This window comes from Aedes aegypti, chromosome 2 (genome assembly GCF_002204515.2).
Source record: "Aedes aegypti strain LVP_AGWG chromosome 2, AaegL5.0 Primary Assembly, whole genome shotgun sequence".
NCBI lineage: Eukaryota > Metazoa > Arthropoda > Insecta > Diptera > Culicidae > Aedes > Aedes aegypti.
This window is the reverse complement of record NC_035108.1, coordinates 316,115,793-316,140,983: the sequence shown is the minus strand read 5'-3', so window position 1 is coordinate 316,140,983 and position 25,191 is coordinate 316,115,793. Positions and strand designations below refer to the sequence as shown.

The 25,191-nt window shown below is 38.1% G+C and overlaps 1 protein-coding gene across 6 annotated transcripts in view; it reads left to right on the top strand.

Annotated features, from left to right (window-relative positions):
• Window positions 1–25,191, top strand: part of LOC5578717 (zinc finger protein chinmo) — a 268,018-nt gene that overhangs the window by 65,948 nt on the left and 176,879 nt on the right. The window contains exon 1 of one of the 6 annotated variants that reach the window (XM_021845741.1): window positions 22,072–22,253. The exons of the other annotated variants lie outside the window; for them this stretch is intronic. The gene's annotated coding sequence lies outside the window, so the exon portion shown is untranslated. Of the gene's footprint in view, window positions 1–22,071; window positions 22,254–25,191 lie in introns of those variants that run through there. 6 annotated transcript variants of the gene reach the window in all.

The window sequence follows — 25,191 nt, the reverse complement described above, 5'->3', positions numbered from 1 at the left end:
TAAATACATACTCTGTTTTCACACTTAATTACACTGATCGATTCCCTGATCAGCATCTTTTCAAGGAGTCAGCATCCGAGGCAGTTACGTCCATAAGCCAACGAAAGACAAGCCCCGATGCATCCAAACCGCATTCGTTACACTTCACATCAACAGCAGCCACAACAACAACTCATAGACCGCATCGGTAGAAGTTGTTGACCTCTATTCCTTGCATCTTCCTTGCCTCCTTCGCAACAGAAAGCATCGCCGCACATCATCTTCGCCCCTGAGTTCACCTATCCAGCAACGATACATTTTGGAAAGTTCTCTCCCTCGCCTCCTCCCCCACAGAAGAAAAAAAGCCAACCACCTGTATCCGTCGGTCCGGAGAAGCATCGATCCGCAGCGAGTGAGCATAAGACCAACATAATTACCTCTCTCTCTATACGCACTCTACAGCACACACGCACAATCTGTTGCATCTGTTATATCTACAGTGTTTATATAACAGTGCCAACTGTGCGATGTAGGTCAATTTTACGCTGGGAGCGAAATGATGACGTATTACTTGCTTTATGGAAGCTGAGGAGTCCTCTACACTTCCGCAAGAACACACTTCAGAAAATCATCTTCAGTCAAACAGAACAACACCTTATTTTTGTAGTTCAAGTCCGAAATACCAAAATAACTTACTTTGGAACTTTAGATGTCTCTCCCTGCTCGGGACAATCGTGATGCATAGCCGGAGTAAATTCACTTTGCGTCCGCGAAGAAGGCGCTTTCTTCCATCATCCGAAGAGACCTTGGCTTCGACCTTTTTATTAACGCACTGTAATCGTGTTTAATTATTTCCTGCATTCAGCCTGCGAGAAAAAAAAGCACTTTCGTGGCTCGGTGTTCTTGGTCGCCTTGTCCGCCGTTATTGTTCGCCGGGAATGACTTTCTGGCTCTCCGGCTGAAAGGGTGAACAATGCATTTGGCTGGATTGGTTTGCTCACTGCTCTCTCTCTAATGTCTATGACTCCGCGCTCTGACACAAGTCGATCGGGGAATGGGCCTTACTCGAGAAGTGGGAAAACATGAGCACCAATTTGTACCGGTTGGGGTCTGGCTCTGGACCTCAGCTGGGAAGAGATGCACATCGCAAACGGCAATGGCAGCGATTTAACGAGGTTCGTTTGTACGATGCGTGAACAATTTCACTCGAATGGACCCCAAGAAAGTAGAGAAATTAGGAAACATGATTTCAAGTTTGAATAATAGGAATGTAGGCTCGTCATAACGCGATGATGATTGATGCACATGGTTACGGGTGAGGACCTGGTGCGGAGCCAATCATCTACATATGCTACATTTAGGACCCAGACGCCATAGGGTCGTCGTCGTCGTCGTTGTCGTGACTACGGCTGCTGCCTCGCTGGAGGTGAATGACTGTATCGTGTCGCTGCAGTGACCCCGAAAGAGTTCATGAAGGTAACGAGTTCAAACTTTGAGAGAACAAACGTATTCTTCATTTCTATTTTGGTTGGCATATCATATTTTTAGAAGACGGACTCCTTTCGCAGTTGGTGAAAACACCAAATTAAAACCGATTATAATATTTTGGAATATGCACTCAAGATTTATAGGATTGGTAGATCTGTTACTGTTAAAGTGAGCAATTTCTAAGATATGACTAACTTATTTCACACCTCCAGATTTTGGCACCATTTGTCATTCTTAACTTTTGCATGAAACGTTACGCTACGAAGGACCCAAAGAAGGAAAGAAAATGATCCGTAAAAACACTTTCGATGTTTCTTCTTCTAATAATTCCAGATCTTCTGCAGGTATCCTACAGGTGGATTTATCCAAGGAACCCATCAGAAGTTCTTCAGGATTTTATATTTGGATTCTAGTATAGATTTCTCTTAATTCTTTTCATATAATCTTCAAGGAACTCAACACTCTTCTAGAAATAAAAGAAAGCACATATGTGCGAAATTTCACTTATAAGATGTCGCGAAAAGGCCTTCTACGTACAAAAGTGGAGGCGATATGCATGCATATATTATGTGATGTATAATAACATACAATGCGAGTGTTTAAATATTCTACCGAACCAACCTGTGATCTTATGCGACTTAACTTATGATAACAAATGTTGATTTGACAGCTGCTACGGATTGATGCGACTTACTTTGTACGAGTGTACGAGACGAAACAAAATGTATAAATGAACTCAGAAAAGAAGTGTTTTATGCGAGGAAACTCATCAAACTGACGAGTTTATCCACGGTGTATTGCGAGTTTGATGTAATTAGTATGAATTAACGAGTTGTAACGTGAACTTTCATGCGATTTCTGGTTGTCTGGGTTTTTAAAGATACTTCTGAGAACTCCTTTAAGGGTTCATTTTAAGCAGAGGTTTTCAGACCTTTTGGTTCGAAGCTTTTTGGGTTTGAGTTGTGCGAAGCACCTGGCCATGTTCAAGGGGGAGAAGTATTAGATGGTTTAACATTTTTTCTTGTAGGTTACATTTTTATATATATACTTTTTATCTCCAAAACAAATAATTCTAACTCAAAAGATGCACGTTGGTTTAACAAGTTCTTTTAATTTCATTTAAGTTCACCTATAATTTGTCCATCTTAACCACGCGTAATGAGTTAATTATTTTAATAACCATGCAGATTGGATTACCGAACAGCTCAATATAAGCGTCAATTTATTCTTTTATTTATTGTTCAATTTATTACAGCTGTAGGTGAATTTCTAATAATGACCTCGAACGGATTTGAATTTTGTTTCAAAGCCATATTACAGGCATTCACTTTTATAAGCATGAGCATGGGTATGAGCATTGATGATTGTACAATTCGTAGTCTGCTACACCGTGAATGACCAGAATAATCAAAATGACATAAAGAACCAACAGACGGAGCTTGGGAGTAGCCGTCTTCAATGTACAATTTCGAGAGTTTCAAATAATATAAAGTCAGTGACGGTGCCGGCCACGTCCTTCAGTCATCGGGGAAGGGAAGGAATGTTAGTGTGACATCCATTGTTACTTAGGACCTAATACACCTCTGCAGCTCCATGGTTGTCACGGGAAGCCCTTTTTGATTAGTGGAAAAAATTCAATCTCAATTCACCTTGGTGAGTGATGTCATTTATGTTACCTTAATTTTAAAAGTTATAGACTTCTATTGCTATTCTTTTTCTATTCTATTCTCTTGAACAAAAACACGTCGACAGCTCTGGTGACGAACTTTTCAAAGAATTTGTTAGGTTTGGTAAGTGATTCGATTGATGAAACATGAACCGAAATAGTCTTCTATAGAGTTTTCAATCCCGGGAACATTTCCCGGGAAATAAGATTTCCCGGGATTCCCGTTTCCCGGGAAATGATTTCCTGTTTCCCGGGATTCCCGTATTTCCCGGGATTTTTGTATATCCCGGGTACTTCTATTAAAAAAGGATTGACCATTCATTTTCAAACCAAAACTATCGTATAATTTACTTTTCATATCATTCTAACCAATGACCTTACTAGATCACTAGTTATACTTCGTTATTGATTTTTTGTTTTTTTTTTTCGTAATCAAGTAGCTGTTGATAAAATGGATAGCTCTTTGACGATATGTTTTTTTTAATGGATTAAGGTACCGCGGGGCAAGTGGGTAAATGGGGTAAGTGAAAACAATTGATATATTTTACTGAACATGTGAATTAACGTTCTAAACTCATGCGTAAACCTTTGAAGCCATTGAGAACATTACGATAGGTAAGAGATTTCTGAGATGTTTCAGCCATTATTGCATAATAGAGCAAACAATTGTTAACCTGTCAACTGTTACTCCGTAACAAGTTGGCGGCGTACAATCTTATTTTAATATTTTAATAATTTCCTGTACCGCTTCTTAGTTGTCCTCTGTGACAGTTTCAAACTGCAATAAAAAAAGTTTTAGAATTAATTCGACGTAGACCTAAAAATAACTAAATTTAAAGACCGTCAATTTTCTTATCAGGTGGGGCAAGTGAAAAGTTTATCATTAGAAATTGAATTTGTGTTTTCTCTTTATGTAGCCATATTAAGCATGGTTCGCAATTATCATAGAAAAACATAAGGTGCTGATAATTCAAGAAACTCTATACTCAAGCGTTAAAAGCTATTAGAAATCATGGAACTTCGCTAAAAGATGTTGCAAAACATTACAATATTAATATGTCTACTTCGGGCAGCCAATTAAAAGGAAGACGTTGACTGAAAAGTTATATTAGAAAACACACGGAAATCTCGTGGAATGTCTATGTAAAGCTAGTTCAAAACATAAAAATGGGGTATAGGTCTATCCACATAAAAAGATTCTAAATACGTTATTGAAGGATTCCGTTTGATTTCTCCCGAAGAGTTATCCGACGTCATATCCGACTTTCTCAAAAACAAATAACGAGCGGTGGAAATTTTACAGAGCAGAAATGCAATTGCTGTCCTATAATGTAAGAACTAGCATTGGAAATGTTGCAGTTATAATGGTGTAGAATCATTTCAACTAACATAACTGAACAGAAGACAATTCAAGTGAATAGAATAACATTTTCTTTGTTTACATGTTACTTATGTTATTGTTCATTGGGAAGCCTTAACAAATGTTGAATCTAATAGAAATCGTGAATATAACTGTTTGTTTTTGAATTTATTATTCAAAACAGTAAACTTTTCACTTGCCCCACTTTTGGGGCAAGTGAAAAGTAAAGAGACATTTTTCCAAAACTTTTTCTGTATTTTTTTCTTCAATTTTTCATAAAAATCAATTTCAGCATGCTGCTTATATTTGGTGGGAGTCAAGCTAAAAAATAAACACGACCTCATTTGTTTCAATTTAAAGTCTCTAGAATTTGAAGAATCTCAACTATGCGAATTCCATTACCCACTTGCCCCACGGTACCTTATATGCTATACAAAATACAGGATTTTTCGAGGAATCATCCATGAATTGAGTACGCTCATAAAGTTTTCATGGATTTAACCGTTACTTTTTCCATCGTTAGACTCTAGTTGGTTTCTATTCTAGTGCTTGAAAGGTTTGATTTAATGTTGGTGCAGGTCGGACTCGATTATCCGTTGTATCGATTTTTTTTCACTCCGGATAATCGAATCTCCCTAATAAACAAATCACTGAAAGAAAAATTAAAATCTGCGATAAAAGAACTTAAATATTATCTATAATAAAATCATTGTTTTATTTATATAATGCAGTGGCATAGCCAGAAATTATTTCTAGGAACATTAGGAGCCTTGGGAAGAAATATTTTGACCGGCACACAAAAAACCTCTTTTTCAAACCCCCTTTTTTACCTACATCCAAAGCTACAAAACCATTCATATTGTATATTGCAATACCAAATTACATCAAACTTATGCATAAAATCTCAAAAACAAGAATATCAAACAACAAACTCCGGATAATCGAGTCTAAAATTACGAATAATCGAATCCCGGATAATCGAGTCCGTCCTGTATACATCATTAGAACTTCATACGATTTGTCAATAATAATCATGGACTCAATATCATCTTCTTCTTCTTCTTCTTTCTGACGATACGTCCCAACTGGGACAAAGCCTGCTTCTCAGATTAGTGTTCTTATGAGCACTTCCACAGTTATTAACTGAGAGCTTTCTTTGCCGATTGACCATTTTTGGCAGGTGTATTTGGTGTGGCAGGTACGAAGATACTCTATGCCCTGGGAATCGAGAAAATTTCCTCGACCAGCGGGATTCGAACCCACGACCCTCAGCATGATCATGCTGAATAGCTGCGCGTTTACCGCTACGGCTATCTGGGCCCATCTGGACTCAATATCATAATTTGTGTTATTCTGAAGCCTGGCGTACACAACGAAATCAATAGATATTTTTGAGAAACATAAATAAATTACTAACAAAAACGAGAATGTTGGTACCAAACAAGTTTACTGGTACAAAAAAAATATAACAAAAATACGAATAATTTAAAAAAAAATCATCAAATTTGCTCTATTTTCACGTTTCTGAAAATTTCCCGGGATCCCGGGATTTCCCGGGAAATGGCAAATTTATTTCCCGTTTCCCGGGAAATCAAATCCCGGGAAATTTGAAAACTCTAGTCTTCTATAAGACTTTGAAAAACCTTCGACACTTTATGAGTCGAACTATTCAAAGTTTTTTTAATTACAAAACAGAAGTAAAATGTTGTGTCCTACAATATGCATTTTGTAAAATATGAATTATAGTGTGTCGACACTTGGAATGTCGAACCAATGATTTTTTTTTTAATAAATACATAAATGAGACATACCGTTTTCACGATGAAAATTATTGATTGGAAATAGAAGCATGAAACGAGCTCACCAATTGATAATCGTTGAAGGCAGCACTAAATTACTTCAACTTCCTTACCACGCCTTACGTTTACTAGCTAAATGGATAACGAGTCGGCTTGCTTGGGCATTACGAAGAACAGTCCAGCAAGACTCGCGAAAACAAAAGTCAAAACTTCTCTCTGCTTGGGCTTAACGAAATACTGCTCAGCAAAACTCGCAAAAACGAACCGTCCTGCTCAAGCGTCACGAAGCACTGGAGATGGGCAAAACGGCTCATTTCAGTGAACGGATGCGATCCGAATCACTCATTTTAATGAACCGGATATTTTTAACGGTTCAGTGGCTCAGCGGCTTGCAGAGAAAGAGTGAACTGAACCGAGCGAACCATTCCCTGTTGCGCGAAATGCGTCGTATCTTTCGCTCTCTCATTCTTCGCACATTCTTCCCCAGAAACTCACGAGATACTCAGTCGATTTCTTCTATTAGAGCCAAAAGCCGCCATGCCAAATGGGCACTTTTTCTCTCAATATTTTATCTTCCTGTATGTAAGTGAGCAGGGCAAATTTGATGTTTTACTGTGTATGCTGAGAGTGCGGAGATGCAGCCAACTGTGTTTGCATGTGTACAGTGGCGCGCAAAGCAAGGCACATGTCAAGCGTTATAACAAAACCGAAAAAAAGAACGAAGGAGAATAGGAGGAAGAATCCGTTCGAGCTTTTTTGGGTCACTTTTTGTCCGATCCGTGCAGATCAAATGAACTGACTCTCTCAAAAAAAAGAGCCACGGATCACTCACTCTTTTGAGTGATCCGGATCTTTTAAACGGCTCCGATTCTTTTTGCCCATCTCTACGAAGCACTCTAACCGACTTTTCACTGTTTGTTGAACACTACACTAACGCAATGCCCCCTCCGCTGTCTCGAAAATAATGTGAACCACTATATTTAATTTATTAGAAACAAAAGCATGAAACGAGCTCACCAGTTGATATTCCATCCTCGACTGTTCAACGTTAAGCTGCCCATAAAGTTCACTCCGTCGACATGAAAAATGAATCCGCTTGCTTATTACCAAGCCCAACTCCATTTGAAGGCATTCGCAAGCCCTAGTCCGCCTTCAGGAACGAAACTACTTTCTGTTGATTTATCAATTTGATAACTTACAGCATAATTATTATCATCATTAGAAGCATCAGCATTTGAAAACATCAGAAAACCTTAAAATGGATCATCAGAGGCTAGTATGTTATTTACAACGTAAGAATTTTGCTATTTATCCTCTGGAAGTAACCTTGAAGACCTTAATGAAATTACAAAATGTATCTTTCTAAAAATCCCAAAGAAAACTTGCAGATCGGCTACTTGTAGAGTTTCTAACGAAATATCCCGCGATTAATTCGTTAGTAACTTCAAGAAATTAGATTTTTCCTTCAGATTTCCGCGAAAAGAAATTTTCCGAAAATTTTGATAGAAATCCACAAAGTATCGCCTCTGAAGCTACTTTGAAAAATAAATCACAAAGTTGCTAGTAGGTTTATCCGGAGCCAACTATAGAAATCCGTGAAAAATTTCACCAGTTACAATTCAAAAGCTTTGTCATGTATCCATCATGATTTTTTTGTAGAAATCTAACATATATTATAGACAACGACGAAAAATCTTATTTCTATGAAATTTCGAATTTCTTGTATTCCACTTATAATACACTAAGGAACTTCCGGAACGCTTTCAACAAACTCGCCAAAACTCTGTCGACAAAGATTTCTGACAAAATTTGTCGAATTTCAAGCCAAAATATGCATCAATTCTCCTATGATTACTTCTTGGAACGATAGAAGTTTCATATTCAAGCTCATAATGGAAATATTTTCCCTATATTGCTATGAACTTGGAATATTTAACTTATCTTATTTGGGTATCGGTTGACTGTATGGTAACACATTTTTTAACCTTACTGCTCATACGATATAGTTTATCGTGGTAATTTTTCTGGCTAGCAGTTTGAATAAATGGTTCACGAGACAGTTATTCTCGCTCCAACGTTTCGATCCCGATTTGAATCTTCATCAGGGGATAAAGAAATATTCATAGGATAAAGATGAAAATCCAAATTGGGATCGAAACGTTGGAGCGGGGATATTATTTTAAACAGTCTGAATTAATAGACTGTTAGCCAGAAAAATTACCATAACAAATCCAGTCGAAAACACCAGATATAGTTTATCTTCGAAAATTAATGGTATCTTATTGAAATTCTTAAAAGGGCACCCTAATGAAGATTTTTTTTTATAAGTCAATCATAAAACTTTTGAATATTTTTAAAATGTTAAACGAAAACTTGCAATCCATGTTCAGCAGGAAAATTATAGACCTGTCAGAAACCTTGTTTCTATTTGTAAAGCTGGATGGCGAATACTGGATCACATGCACCAGTTTTCGCCATGTTTTTAATTCCCGAATTCGCCACTCACATTGTTTTTTTTAGAGAGGGTGGTGAAGTTAGGAACGCCATGGCGAAATGATGTTCTTATAGTTTTTGCAGCAAAACTTGCCTAATGTATGGCCTTTCAAATACCGCTAAAAGGAAAATTTATCGATTCAACTCCATGAGTTATGGGCATCTACAGATTTCATAGATTTTCACTTAAATTTGTGCATAACAAAATCACAAAAGTTACAAACTTGCAATGTTCTGTAAAAATGTGTCATTACTTCTTCTGTAGCTCTTCTGAAGACCACATTGACGTAAAACTGAAATCAAAAAAGTTTTACCAAGAACACTGATTTTTCGGGTTCACCCTAAGCTCAAACTTTCAGAATCAATATACTTAGCTCAAATGAAGAGTTATTTCAATAGTGTCTTCTACCAAATTATTCATAGAAACGTTTTTTGAAGTTCACAGAAGAATGCAGCCATAAATTTCCTCAAAAAAATTGATTCGGAATTTAAACCTAAATAAAGATCACCCTATTTACCTTTTCTTCTAAGAAGATTAAAACTGAAGGCGTTATACGACTAAAATCCACGAGAACAGAAAAACACATTTTTCCTACTAAAATGTAGATTCTTACTATTGTCAATTTACCATTTTATGCATCAAGCACAAAAAAAATCGTGGATCGGCGGAATTGAATTCGCGACTCTTATATTGGTCTTGCTGCGACGGCTTCACTTAGTTATCAAACATCGAAATTTCAAACGAAACCAACTAGAACACCTTCAAGAACCCAACGGCCCCAAGCGGAAAAGAAAGTTCGTCATTAGAAAAGGGCCCAGGAAGAGTCCATAAAACTGATTAGATCGCATCAAAGCGCAGAGTAATCATAATTTCCCTCTATTCCCCTTCGAAGCTCTCTCCCCCAAAACCAATCTCATTTCACTAATGCACCGTACACACATGGAGGTACAAAAGTCTTGAAAGCAGATGAGAGAGAGAAAAAAAAAGTGATTAAAACGAAATAAAAATCGTAATAAAAGGAATTACCCTGGAATGCACCACACGGGCCTCTTCGTCCACCGAGCACATCGAAAGCTCGAAAGATGCTTCCCCATTTACAGCTGCTGGCCCTCTGGACGCCGGAGTAGTGCTGGGAAGAATGTCCGAGGAAAAGCCATTTTCTTCAATTATTTTCGATGCGTAAATGCTTTTTTTCGGACTCCATTCCCGTCAGGTCGAATGCCCTGCCCGGCGTATCGATCATCATCATCATCAACATCATCGCGTATCACATGGACTTGGACGATGAGGAAGACCGAATGCGCTCTTCGGCCCTCTATCCAGAGCGCGAACGCATGGCGTGCACTTTCCGACTGAGGAACGTTGGGCCAGGTCCACAACCGCGGATGGTCAGAGTGCTATGGCTCGAATTTCTGCCATCTCATCCTAATCAACGAAAAAAGGTGGTACCGATGGTTAATGCATCTAATAAGCGGCCTTTTCTTCGGATGCACAAGTATTCGTGGTCGGACATTGGGGGCGACGACGATGTTTTTGGGGACTCCGAACGATACGCTTGGGCATCGTTCCTTAAATTACCACCGATTCGACGAATCGGGACTGGCCGAGAGTAAGAGAGGGGGAGATCTAAGAGCACAAAGCACTTTGATTTTCTGTGCACTCTCCTCCCGAAGCATAGATTCGGGTATTGTGGACTTTTGATGGAACAAGGGCATCCCAATTGACGGCGACGGGACATGGGAGCACGCAGCAGCAATCCCGGCAGCTCTCGGAACGATTAGTTTTGGTCTATTTCGACTACACGGTGCGGCGGTGGGGGCATCGAACTGTGCCCGAGCGTGTAATGAAAGAGTTCTCTTCGGGTCTATGCCTCTTTCGAGCCGGGATCGGAGATGGATGGATGCAATCAATTTGATTGGCTTGCATTTTTTTCTGGTTCGTTCCTTTGAAGTTGTCTTGTGCTGACATGGGAATGGTTCGGACAAAAAGATGAGCTTTGAATGTTGCTTCCATTAGAATTAGATTGGATTCTTGAATCACTGCGTTGAATAAGTACTTTAACTTTGGGTTCATTGAATCTCAATGAGAAAAGGTTTGTTCGTTAGATTTTAACCAATAGAAGATTGTATTAATCACAATGAACTTAAACTTGATATAAGTGCCTTCAATTATCAAGTTTAAGTTCATTGTGATTAATACAATCTTCGAATATATGAATGTCCCAAATATTCGAAGATATGGATGAAATCTATTGGATTTTGACACTAAATGGCGAACACGAAATTATTGCGACACCGAAAATGTCATGTCAATTTTCTTTTCTTTTTTTATCTCGTTTATTTGGCAGGCTCGGGGTGTCAATTTTCTTATAGTGGTTAGAATCAAACCAAAATTTTAGGATAGTTTTATACATATATTTACTTGAAAAATCAAAAGAAAAGTTAATCGATGGAGCCTTGAGTGTAAAATTGAAGGCATTTTCGCTTGATGCCCTCCATCAAAGTCTTTACAGTGTCATCCGGTACCAGTTTCTCAGTTTTTTTTTTTTTTCATATTTTTAACATGTCCTTCTCGTCTTTGAATGTCTTCTTGCTCGTCCGAAGTTCCCGCTTCATTATTGCCCAGTACTGCTCCATCGGGCGCAGCTCCGGACAGTTTGGCGGATTCATGTCCTTTGGGACAAAATGGATAGAATTGGCCTCATTCCACTCCAGGACACTTTTAGAATAGTGGCATGATGCCAAATCTGGCCAAAATAGTGGAGCTTCGACGTGCTGCTGCAAGAACGACAAACATCATATGTCGTAGGCATTCCATACAAGTAAAGGATGATTTGGTTGGATCAATTGGTGAGCTCGTTTCATGCTTTAATTTTAAATCCCCTTTGACAAACATCCCTTCTAGTAACCTCTGGGAGATGCAGAGGTAAACACGGTCTCCAAATAACAAATGTTACTCACTAACATTCCTTCCCCGAATTCCACCTGACTGCAAGGATATGGCCGGCGCTGTTAATGACCCTGTATAAATAGAGGCATTGAATTATGCACACTGAAGAAGATTATGGCCAATCCCAGCCGAACATCTAGTTGATTCTTTGTGCACTTAGGGTTCTATTTTATAAATCGAGCAATTTCAAATGACTCGTCTGCAATCACTATCGATCAAAGCAAGATGTCTTCCGTCGACTTCCATAGTAATACAGTCACATAGAGTGACTAGCGTCGAAAAACTCGAGTGACAAAGTTGTGTGGAGTGATTTTTTTGGTCGACAGTGACTCCAATCGAGTCATTGTGATCGAATCGACTTATAAAATAGGCCCCTTAATTTTGAACATGTATGTTTTATGTAAGACATGAATGAACATTATTACAAAGAAAAACCGCATCAATCGTTGCACTTATATCTTATTTTCGAAAAAGTAACAGTTATTGCATCAGAAGAAAAAAAACGATCCACCCATCCCCCCATTCCGATCGAAAGCAACAGTAGGTGCCCATTAAATTATCCAACTCCGTTCAACGGCCTCGAACTCTCGCCCGGTTCACCCCACCGAACATCATCACCGCCGTCCTTGAACCTCATTAAAACCAACATTTTCCGACAAATCATGCCCCCTGTTCGTCGTCGTAAGGAAAATTTGGCCTCCCGCCCACCGCCGTGAACCATGTGAACCGTATAATCTGTTTACGAGCATTTCCTCGTACGTATGGCACCGTCGTCGACTTATTGAACGCACTCCCCCCACTCGGTATCTGCTTCTTCTTTTCTTTCTGACCTAACATTCCAACTGGGACAGAGCCTGCTTCCCAACTTATTGTTCAATTAGCACTACCACAGTTATTAACTGAGAGAAATGTCCTTTACGAAAAGATTCTCGACCGGTGGGATTCGAATCCACGACCCCAAGATTGGTCTTGCGTAATAGCAACGCGTTTACCGCTACGGCTATCAAGGTCCCTACCTATTGATATACCTACCGTATAACTGTCGTCGCACCGATCGATTCCTACTCCTTCATCCATTTCGTCGTTTCGCATCGGTGCTGTTTCCTGGCCCGAATCCGAGACATGCGTGCACGCATTTTCGGAAGCACAGCCAAAATATTGCATTATTATCCGTAATTTTCATCTAAATTTTCTCTAATTCTTTCTGCCTCATTTGTCCGATTTCAGACCCAATTTCTATGATTATTTCCCAGTTCGTCGTCACCCACACCGTCCAATCCGTTCTGTTTCTCAGTTAGGTGTTGACAGAGCATCTCAGCTCACCGACAACGACTTCATCTTTTCGATACATATGCTAACCCATGGATCCTTTTTTTGGGGGGTGCTGCTCCACCGAAACCAAATCCTTGATTTTTCTCCGAATCGCATTTCTTGTTCGATCCCGAGAAGCCTCCATATGAAGGTGTATGAGTCAATGGGAGGTGAAGGTCCATCGCGGAAAAATCAGATGATTTTGATTACGGTACTCGTCGGCACCGTCAGCGACGACGACGCCGAACTTGTTTGGCGGGGATTTGGGTTTTCTGCAGCAAGGCGAACGAGGATGGTGATGACGATGGTAATAATAATAATCATCATCGACATCATCATCGTTAGGATACCGGTATTAGCCATGGCCGTATTAGAAATTCCATTGTACATCCTTGGATTGGATGCCGATTTCACTGAGGATACGACTCTTATGCATTGCTTCTACATGTGATGTCAACGCAAATTGTAGGTAACGCAAAAATGCATGGTTATTTATTTGAAATCGAATTACAGTGAGCCTCTTTGGAATGCAAACAATAGTGAGACAACAAACTGCCCGTTTCATAATCAACAATAAAAATATATCTTCCTTCTTAGTGTACAAGAATCGACTGGGATGGATGTTATGATTCTATGGGTTTACGGCTTTCAGTCTACACGAACCATAAACGGATTTCCGTTTCACACCTGGCGTTTTGATCACATTTATTGTGCCTTTTTCGAAGGATAGACAACAATTACTTCGTTTACTCGTTTTAAACACCAGAAAGATAAGCGAAATATGAATTTTGCATTCGAAAACGAGTGTTTTGTACTTAAATCAGTATTTTTGAACGAGCTGCCAAATCAGCACCTTCTTTAGCACCAAATTTTTGGCTTCACTCCAGTTATTCGTGGAAAACAGCCATTTCAGTCTTGTGTTCAAACCAGCACAACCGTTCGCCACGAAATCCTTCACTAAACTGACTCGACAAACCTTCAAGTCGTTTTCACGTATGTTGCCTTTCGTGTTGTTACTTACGCACGATCATAACAATCCAAACACGCTCAAATATTTCTTACACACTCAAACTAAAGTAATAAGTATTAGTGATTAATGTTTATTCAACGATTTAATAATTTATCAAATCTAGCTACCACAGTCACCAACATCTGTTCGAGTTGAAACGAAATGCGTCTATACTGAGCTCAATTTCGAAAAACACTAACAGGCACGAAATGGCGTTTTGTTCACCCCTCACATTCAACGTTACTTTTTTGTAGATAGGACATATATTTCCGAACATTTACTCTTACGGTTGATATTCTATAACTTAGATTATTAGCTGTTATTCATTCCAGTTGCTTTACTTTACTTCAGCTATCCCTTCGTGTCACTCTATATACAGTTAACTCACCCTTACTAGATATTCCGTATCTCGATATCGAGTAAGAGAACCATAGTAAAAGTTGATTTTCATGGCTAACTCGATAGTCTCTTGGATCACAGTTGCACTGATTTTGTGTTTTGCAATTCGATACCTCCCTAACTCGACGGTCCCTTTAATATCGAGTTAGGGAGAGTTGACTGTATGATGATATCAATACGTTTAGCATAATGACATATGTCATAAGGACGTTGACTTTGTGCTTTAATTATTGGCACAGTATAACTCAAAAATATAGCGTTTCTTCAAACAATGTAAAATTCGGCCAAACGACCATCCGTGTGAAATGTTTCCCATGCATTCACAAGCGGAATCTCTTTTTTCTTATAAGAGTAGATCATGATTTTTCGAGGAAATGGAATATTCGGGAAAACGTCATTCGAGGAAATTGCTTTCGGGGAACTGGTTTTCGGGGAAATGTGTTTTAACGGAATATATCAATTTATTATCAAGTTTAAATTGGACAGCATTTGTCTCAGAAAGCCTTACTTCACCCGAAAAGTTATGCTTACGACCTAACAAATCTTGATTACTTTTTCGAATCGACGTAAGTAGCTTTAAAACGGTTTTGAGAAAATTATTTAGAAAGAATCAAAATCTATCTTCTAAAAGTGTTTCAAAATAAATACCTTTCCAAACATATTTATCCATATACATCGCCTAAATTTCAAAAATTAGTTATTATTATACTCCCCACAAAAAATTGATGACAAAATGATACATGGTATTGTTCAATTACTTACGACATTTTTGTACCAATGAAAAATCGCTTCAAGTAATGTTTTGTTTAGATTCGTGGTCAAGTCACTTTTTCTCTCCATTTAACGGAGTAAAGAATGTAATTGTTAGGTTGCAAAAGTTGAAAATCTTACTTACGTCATTTTGTAAATACTGAAATAGAACGCTTACCAAGAGTGAAAAATCAAGTTGGCTTAGAGTGGAACGTGTAGAATTTCGTCTGTGAAACATGTAGGATTTATAAAGCATGTTTAAAAAAAATTCGTGACATATTCATCTACCAAATTTGATTTGATCCAGAATTGTATAAGAATCACAATCAAAAAATCTCCAGATCTCCTTTCCTCTTTTGCAATAGTTCCATTTTTAATTCCACCAGAAGAATTGAATCAGTTAACGAAGAAGTTTAGAGGAAATTCTATCAAATCTCGCGCTCGGTGTCATAAGGGCGTAACTGCAGCGATCAATTACTCCTCATCGATTTCCTCTTTAGTTAATTTCTTTACTGGGTAACTGCATCGTGAAATGCAACGAAAATCAAAATAACTTCATGTACTTATCTTCAGAGAAATATACGAAGAGAAACCGATTACTACAGATACGCCTATACGACACTAAACGCGAGAAATATTTCGTTGGCCTTAAGTTTTCCTTGTGAGGGCTTTCTTGAGAGTTTTTCTTCGATATTTTTGACATGTTTTGGAAAAGATCCACAGTAATCTTCTCAAAAGTGAGTTCATTCCACCAATTCGAGGAGTTCGTGTGTTAATCTAATTTTTAGTAAATGGAGTGGAAGTTGTTTCCATTTGCATAAGTGCGAGAACATGCATGATTGCTGAGTTGTTTTCACTCAACCGGCAGATCACATTTTTGATTTAACGCACTAAGGTTTTATTTTAGGTTTATTTTGCTCTTCGCTCTCTGACAACAATAGAGAGAGCGAATGAAATAGGGAGAGAAAAATAACTCAAAAATAAGTTTAAAAATACTCAAATATGAGCTTTTTTTTATTTTCTCCGTGTAGAGAAGCGCGAAGAGCATTATGGATTTTGTTCCTCAACAACATGTGCAATAGAGTGATGCAAATTTTGAAACTTTAGCTCCCCTATGCTTAAACGATTTTAATTATGGTAAATAGCATCCTCCCAAAATTTGAAATGATTTGGAAGAAATTTGACTGTGCACACGTCATTTGAAGTTTATATAGAGATAACTATGGCAAACGCCAATCTTTTGTGTTTAGCCCTCTATCACTTCATCATAAAATTTTAAAGAAAAGTAAACAAATTCTTCTAATGTGAAAACCTTCCAGCTACAACTTATCCGAAGACCACTTTTTGATTGGACGTCAGAATAAATTGTTATTCATCATCATAGAGTTGGTTTGCATGTAGCATGCTTCACCAACTGTTCGGCAGGCAACAGTGGTGCTCCTGGTGGGAAGAATAGATCAAAGTTATCCAGGCTACTATGTTCTGCAGCAAAACAGGAGTGTTGCTCTGAAAGTAATTGAATGATCATCTTAGCATGATTTAGACTTTGTTATAACTAATAACAAATTATCCTTACGTCCCATAAAAATGTGGTCTTCGGCAAAGTTGTAGCTGGGAAGTTTTCACATGAGATGAATGTGTTCACTTTTCCATAGATTATTATGACGAGCAGTTAGAGGACTGAACACAAAAGGTTTGCCTTTTCCAAAGTAATTTCCATATAAACTTCAAATGGCGTGTGCACAACCAAATTTCTTCCGAATCACTTCAAATTTTGGGAGGGTCATTTTCTGCATAATTGAAACGTTTAAGCATAGGGGAGCAAAAACTTCAAAATTTGCATCAGTCTAATGTGCAATGATCATCAATAATATAGAGGTGATTCTAACAATGTTGTAGTTTGCGTGTCACCCTATGTGTCGCCATAAGAGACTGAGAGATAACGTCACTTTTGTATCGCTTTACACTAACACACATCCATCGTCGATTTTGTGTAACAACTTTCTGACTCTCATTGGATTTGCACGATTAGAACCGCCTTTGACAGATACCCCAGACAACCAGAAATCACATGAAAGTTTACGTTACAACTCGTTTATTCATACGAATTACACCAAACCCGCAAAACACCGTGGATAAACTCGTCAGATTAATGAGTTTCTCGCATAAAACAGTTCTTTCTGAGTTCATTTGTACATTTTGTTTCGTCCCGTATACTCGTACAAAGTAAGTCGCATCAATACGTAGCAGCTGTCAAATCAACTTTTGTTATCATAAGTTAAGTCGCACAAGATCACAGGTTAGTTCGGAAGAATATTTATTTACTCGCATTGTATATTATTATCCATAACATAATATATGCACGCATATCGCCTCCACTTTTGTACGTAGAAGGCCTTTTCGCGAAATCTTATAAGTGAAATTTTGCACATACAAAGCCTCCAGGTGATTTCGTTATACGTACATTTTGGTTGTCTGGGACTCTAGTTATGTTGACTGATCGTATATTGGACTGATTTCTCCGTGTTTGAGTATACAATGTGAACAATAAGAAGGAGGCAGTCGGCCACCGTTTCATCTCAAAACGCGGTTCCGTGTAAGATTCATAAAGAGAATCTAAACAGATTTGGACAGAATCCATGTGGATTCTGAATAAAATTCTCCAAGGGTTTTAGGCTAAATGCTTGCCAAATACCTAATGAGACGCTTCCAGCGAAATTTTTACTGATTTTTCATGAGTAGGAGAACATGGCCTAGTACCGATGGGGTAATGGCCATACTTATTGAATCATTCCTAGATAGATTCAATTTGCCAAACGATGCCAAAATATGTTTTACTAAGAATTTTTGCTACAAGCTTTGGGAGGGAGGTCACAAAAGTACTTTTATCGCCTGTGGGGGGTTTGTAAACCCTCTGGTCCCTCCTCTATTTTCCAGTTGCTCATAAATGCACTGTCACACTTCCAGTATTGCGATGAACTCAAGTTCTCATAATTCACGCTTGAGATTTACCATGCATGAGTTGTTAATCACGCAACTCAGAAGTAAAAAAAAACATCAATGAGTTGGATCATCTGTGACTAGCGTTGGACAAATTCGTCTATAACATCTAGGTCACTTAATCGATTCACATTTGAACTGACAAATCGATTCATAGAGTTAATCGAATGATTTGGATCGATGTTTTCGAATCGATTCGAATCGATTTCAAATTAAAATTTATGAAGTTTGTAATAAGACTTTTGCATATGTATTCGGTTTTAACATCCTAAAATTAAATCATTTTTTTAAATTCAATGGAATACACTTACTACTTTAAGGCTCAAGTTCAAAATTTGGTTTCTTTTCCGCTCATTAGGATTCAACAAGTTCGACAAAATAAATTGAATAAAGAAAATCGGTTTACCCCATTACAGATGCCCCAAACCTCGTTTCAAAAAATCGATTAATCGGAATGAAAACATCGATTTTCGGAAAATTTATTCAAAATCACCGAACGCTATCTGTGCCTCATTGTCTCGTATATCTGCAGTTTTCTCGCATAGAGCAATGATTTCTTGTTAGTTTAGTAGAGTTTTAGGAACCCTTCCTAGCGTACATAACAAAGTTTTAACGTTTTTTACGAGTTTTTGCCAGGTTTGACTGAATCATTTTTGGCGACTTGAGTGTGATTGAGTGATTTTGCATGAAAATCGTAAGTATGAGATTGACGAAACAGATCCTTTATGAGTTTGCTCTCACGGAGAGATCATTGATGAAGATTTGAGTGTTAGCCTATCAACACTGCCCCACTCCCCTAGATCCTCCCTCTCCCAAATGATGGACGTAATTTTCGAATGATCCCTGACAGCAATCACCATGTGTTCCCTTATAATTTCGGCTATGGAGACGCATGGCACTGATCAGCCACAATTTTACGAAGAGGATCATTTCGTCCCCCCAATGCTACAACTAGATAATTCGGAATGCTGATTTTGAAAAATTTAATATGTCGAAGCAAATTAATTTGTGTTGTAACATATTCAAGGCCACGGTATACCGCCTTGAGAAACAGTCAAATTTTCAATACTGTGTATCCCAAAACTTTAAATTTTGGGTTATTGCGCAAGTAAAAATGAAGCAAATGTCAAAAATGAAATAGCAGTTTTCGCCCTTGAAATCAACAAATCGGGAAAAATAAAAACACACAACCTTTTTATTTTGCAAACAAAACAACTGTATGTTTTTTTTCGACTTGTCGATTTTAACGGGGGAAACTGCTTTTTCTCTTTTGACATTTGCTCCATTTTTACTTGGGCCCAAGTTGTACTATTAAAAGGACGATTTGTACACAGCATTACTTCAGAAAAGAGTTCATCTCAGTTTCAACATGCAAATGGCATTACTGTGAATAGTATCTAATTCAACTTCAGATTCAGTCAAGAATGACTTCAAATCGTCTTCATTCAGAAGAAAAAAAACCTCCTGTTAAGAAGATGAGAGGACACATCGTTCACTTCACTGAAAGTCACTTTGTCACTATCAATTTGTCCTAACAACCCATCTTGCTGCAGCTCTACAAACATTGCATCACTCCCAATTGCACAACCCCGCGTCCATAAATGGCACCGCCAAACCTGCAGCACCCACGTCAATACTGCACATTCATTACCCAAATAACCAAAAAAAAAAAGATGGAATTCAACTGCATCGTCATTTGAAACTCATCCCTAAGAGAAAAAAAATCGCACAAATAAGCGAACCATTTGCATTCACACGTATACTTAAATGTGCATTCATAAATCGTTGTCGCGGTCGTCGTCTGCTCGCAAACAGCTCCTCTCTGGGTTTGTCATTTGATGATATGATGCTATATCGCGAACGAAAAAAAAATAACACACATCCACCCGAAAAAAAAACCGGCCAAGGTCAGCAGCACATGCGTTTCGCTGAAATTTCAACGTGCAATTGCGCTGCCGCCGCCTGAATTCGGCTCGGCTGGGTGGATGCATGTGGAGCACAGTGGTGCATGGTCGGACGAAAAAGCCAAAAATTAAAGCAAAGTTTGATTGTTTTTATTTTACTAACTAGGGAAAGTGTTCCAGTTATGGCCATAGTGGTTCCCTATTTGGCCATATGTGAAGTTTTGATAACCTTTCCATTTTTAATCTTTTCGAATGTTTTACCATCAAGATATATCCTATATCTTACTGCTAGAACACACAAAATCTTCCAATCTTTGGAGACATTCAAGTTATCCCGTATGGCCAAATAGGGAACCACTATGGCCATAACTGGTACACCTACCCTACACTATATATTACTATCTTGAAATTACGGTACCGTAAATTCGGGTGAAATTGATCAGTAGTGTGAAATTGATCACTGTGTCACTCGATTTTATTTCTCCCTAATGGAGCACAAATATCAATGTAACCTGTAGTGAATGAACGTTGTTTGTCGTAAGTATGTCCAAATTGTGTGTTGTGAAGATTTTTGCGTTCAAAAATGTTTATTTCTATGAAAATAACGTAAAATTTCAAAATCTTGTACAATGCAGTGTTGACAAACATCAATAAACTTCTAGTTCTAGACAAGGATTTGGACGTGGTATAATCCTGAAAGTTTGTAAGGATATTTAAGATATATCCCCAAACTAGATTTCATAACCAAAACTCGTACCAATTCGTTGATTTGGTTGAAATAATTGGATTTCTGTTATATATCAGGAAATTCCTTAAGAAATTGCATACATTTAGGCGTTTTCTTGGTTATTCTTGAAATTTAAACATTCATTATTTCTATAAATATTGTTTTGTTAAGAATTTGGCAAGCATATTCGGATTCAGGGAGCTTAAATTTATTATGTAAAGTTGTTTTGAAAACTAACAATAATGGCATTGATAAGTGATCAATTTCATCCCGAAATGAGATCTCCAGATTTTTTATTTTAGACATATTTTTTAGCACTAAAATAACATTTGTTAGAAAATATCGGTACTTGAGTCAATGAGGCTCACCTTCATACTTGTTTTCCTGCATTCAGTTGTTTGGCATTGTCAACATTATAGAAATCAGACAAGTAAAACCGTGAAAAGTGATCAATTTCACCCGAAATTGCGGTATCTCAATGAAATTCGAATTAATTTAATCTCAACAGGCTTATTTTAAAAGTACGTTCCAAATCCTCAATTTGATTATAGCCCTACAGTTTTCGACAAGTTATGTATTGAATTGTAACAAAAAAGGTATCAAAAAATCTTGTGCCAAACTGTGTAAAATTTTTCAAGGCTCTGTCCGTTGACTGTGAAGTAGTTCGGAAAATGAATCACTCGCTCCTAGGGATTCACCCATAAAGGTTAAAAATTGCACATGTTAAATAGTAACAAAAAATATTACCAAACTTTTTGAAAATTTTCAATGTTCTGACAGGTTACTGTGAAGTGGTTCATAAAAATGAGTTTCTAGCTTCTAGGAAGAAAATTATCCATTTTTTTCATATATTCCATACATCATATTGCCCATTTTTGTCCGAAAAGAAAATCATATATTCCATGCATCATACTGCCTTTTTGCCGAAGAGAAGAAAATTATGGATAAATGTTTCGTTATACCATAGCCAATCTTAGTAATTCTTCTTTAGTTGTTTAATTTATTGTTTCTAATTGAGATTTTATGTAAACACAACATATTTATTTGAATTTGTGAGAAATACAACAGAAAATCGTTATTATAATTTTGAAATAAAGTTTGTGATTCTCAGTTTAAGCGCCACTGTTCACCGCCTTCCGTCCTGCCGCTACCTAGTACCTATTCATTCTATCCGGGGGTATTTTTGGCAACAGGCTGCGCGTGATTCCACCGCACTCGAACAGTTATCTTACGCCTTTCCGGTGGCCCGGTCGTGCAACAAAGTAACAGCCGCGGTTTCACACTGCAACCAATAACAGCAAGTGCATTTATCAATGTCTGAACGTCTGGTCGTCATCGTCCCGAAAAGCGGCGCCTTGCTTCATTATCAGTCCGGGCGGATGGCCTTGTGCATTCTTTAATTATACCAGCCCGAACAGGTCAGTGGTGATTGATGATTATTCGTATTCCAGTAAGATTCAATGAAATATTTTGAGCAATCCACCTTGAGATCTGGAGCCATTATTGCAATGTGGTCTCAATAAATGGATTCCAGATGTTCAAGAATCTTTCAATAAATCTTAATTCCACAAAACCACCGCCTTTATGGTTAATTCCCTTAGTCTTAGTCTCACTTATTGTGAAATCTTCAAAAAATGCGCAACCGGAAATGCTAACCCAATCACAAATTAGCTAAAAAAATTTAGATGCATTCATAAACAACAAAACCTGTCTTGCCACCCAAAAAGCAAACCCCAATATAATCTCCTGACCGACAGAAAAAAAATCGCATCGCAGCAAAAACTACCTACTGACACATATATCACACACCCGTGTGTCGAGTCGACGCAACAGCAAAATCGCGCGCGCTCCTTCCGAAAGTCGGTCGTACTCGTGAATGCAACTCGCTGCCCCATAGTCAAAGAGAGGAAGATCCCCGGCACCGAAAAGCGCATCGGAAATTCTTGCAAATGCGACCGCGAACAGGAGCGCAGAGCTCCAAAGGGGATGGACTCGCGACTTTGCTGCACCATCGCGCAAGCTCGCTTTTTGTGTGCAGACCCGACCGATCGAAGCAGCAGCGCAACCCTTGTTGACTGACAGACGAGTGGCTGCGCTGCGCCGCCCGCTTGCAGTTTGGGTGACTAGTAGGACGAAGAAGCGATGCGAACTGGGGGATGTGTGGCGCATCCCAAACGCGCGGGAAGGCGATGCATTACGATTCTTATGGTGCATGGGCTGAAGGAATGGAATTCCTTCGACGGTAAACTGCAATTTCTTGCTAGGGTTTAATTTTCTAAGTTCTAAGGTTTGATAGTCTACTCAATGAATTATATTTCCTGACCTTGTTGGGGGATTCTGAAGAATCATACTTAATCAAGCCGTAAAAGTAATAACAGGGAGTGTTTTGTACAGATTTACAAAAGAATTCTTGCAGATCGCAGCATGCCATGCGTGCGGGCGGCTGCTTTTTGAAGTTTGTGTCAAGTTTACCTCGCTCCGAGTTTTTTTTTTCAGTTCGGCTTGTGAAAATTAGATTTGACGAATGGTGCTATGCCACGTGCACATGTTCTGTGGAAACATATTTTTCAAAGTGATAAAAGTATTTTTTTTTCGGAAAATGATTTGCTTGCGTTTCGCTTGCAAGTGCTCTGTGATGGCTCCAGCAATTGAATTCGTTTCGCGCGACTCGTTTTTTTTATCTTCTGTGGTTTGCGTTTATCATATAGTTTTTCCAATCACGAGTTTATAAGTAATAACGGTTTAACTAAGGTGTAATTTTCGACAAAAAATTCAAACCTATTTATCTCTCTCTACACAAAAACTATCTTCAGCAAACTTGTTCATCTCGTTAAAATCTACAACTTTGCTAAAGACACCATGAAGCTATTCCTTCAATATGTTTAGTAATGTCTTTTATAAAAAATCATCAAAAAGTTCACTTTAGTCAAACCGTTACTGCTCTTGAACTTGTGAATGGAAAAATCACTCAAAAATATATGTTCAAGTTATGTCTGATGTTCTGCCAAAATTTCATTCAAATCGGTCCATAAATATCCGAGATATAGCTTACCAAAGTTAATCATTTTGTATGGAAAATCGAAAAAGTTGCAAATATTTTGTCCAATAGTGTTCCATCAAGCATTCCCCAGCTTCCGCAAGAACGGGGCCGGGACAGCTCTTGATTATTGGAGGATGCGTCAATCTTGTCTATAAGAGTTAGAGGTTAGTCACAAATTTCTGACTTTGGTATCGGATGGGAAGTAAGCAACCCTCATACAATGGTCTAGGACTGTACCAAATACGAATTTGTGCGAAATGCTTAATGCTAATGCTAATTAACAAAAGAATTCTTGCAAGAATTTTTGATGGGATTCTTAGAATAACTTGCAAATAAATGCAATAAAAGTATTTCCAAATGATTGACAATGAAGAACTTCAATATAAATCAATCAGTACAAACTTCTTATTCTTTCTGTCATTGGCCTCACTGGCAGTGTTGTGAAAAATTCAATTTCTCACAAGTCACGCTTGAGATTTTTCATGCGTTAGTTGTCAATCATGCAACTCAGCAGTCAAAAAATCATGGATGAGTTGGCTCACCTTTTTGACTCATTGTCTCGTATTTCCACAGTTTACTTACACATGGCAATAATTTCTTGTTAGTCTGGTAAAATTATAGTAATCCTTTCCAACGTAAACAACAACATTCGGGTTTCACGAGTTTTTGCCGGGTTTTGCAACTGAATCATGTTTTACGGTTTGAGTTGATTGAGTTGATGTTGCATCAAAATCTCAAGCGTGAGATTTGCGAAGCAGATCTCTTTTGAGTTTGCTCTCACGGGAGAGCGTATTGATTGAGATTTTGAGTGTGAGTCTATCAACACTGCTCACTGGGACAGAACTTGCTTCTCAGCTCAGTGTTCAATAAGTACTCCTACAGTTGAAGATGAAGAAGAAGAAAATTTCAAAAAAATCTCCAAAGGATCCTGAAACGACCGGTGTTGGCGAGCGGCCAAGTCAGAATAAAGACGATTTCCATGTGTTTAAATAACGGCTATGGTATATTCAAAATTTCCTATATGTAATGCAATTCATTAGAGAAGTAGCATTATAATCTTGAATTCAACATACGTTTGATGCTTTAATTCTGAACAAAAATTGTTGTTTCTACACCCTCGGCGAAAAGAATGGATGGATATCCTAAAAATAACCTTCAAGTCTTATTAACTATTCTTTTCAATATAAATTCAATTCATATATCTTTACCGCTTTTTACGAGGTTCAAAGTCTGGAATAAGTTCTCGGTTAGTACATCGGCAAACGGCGCAACCTGCATAAGATATTGTATCGTATTGTTACTTAATTGACAAAATT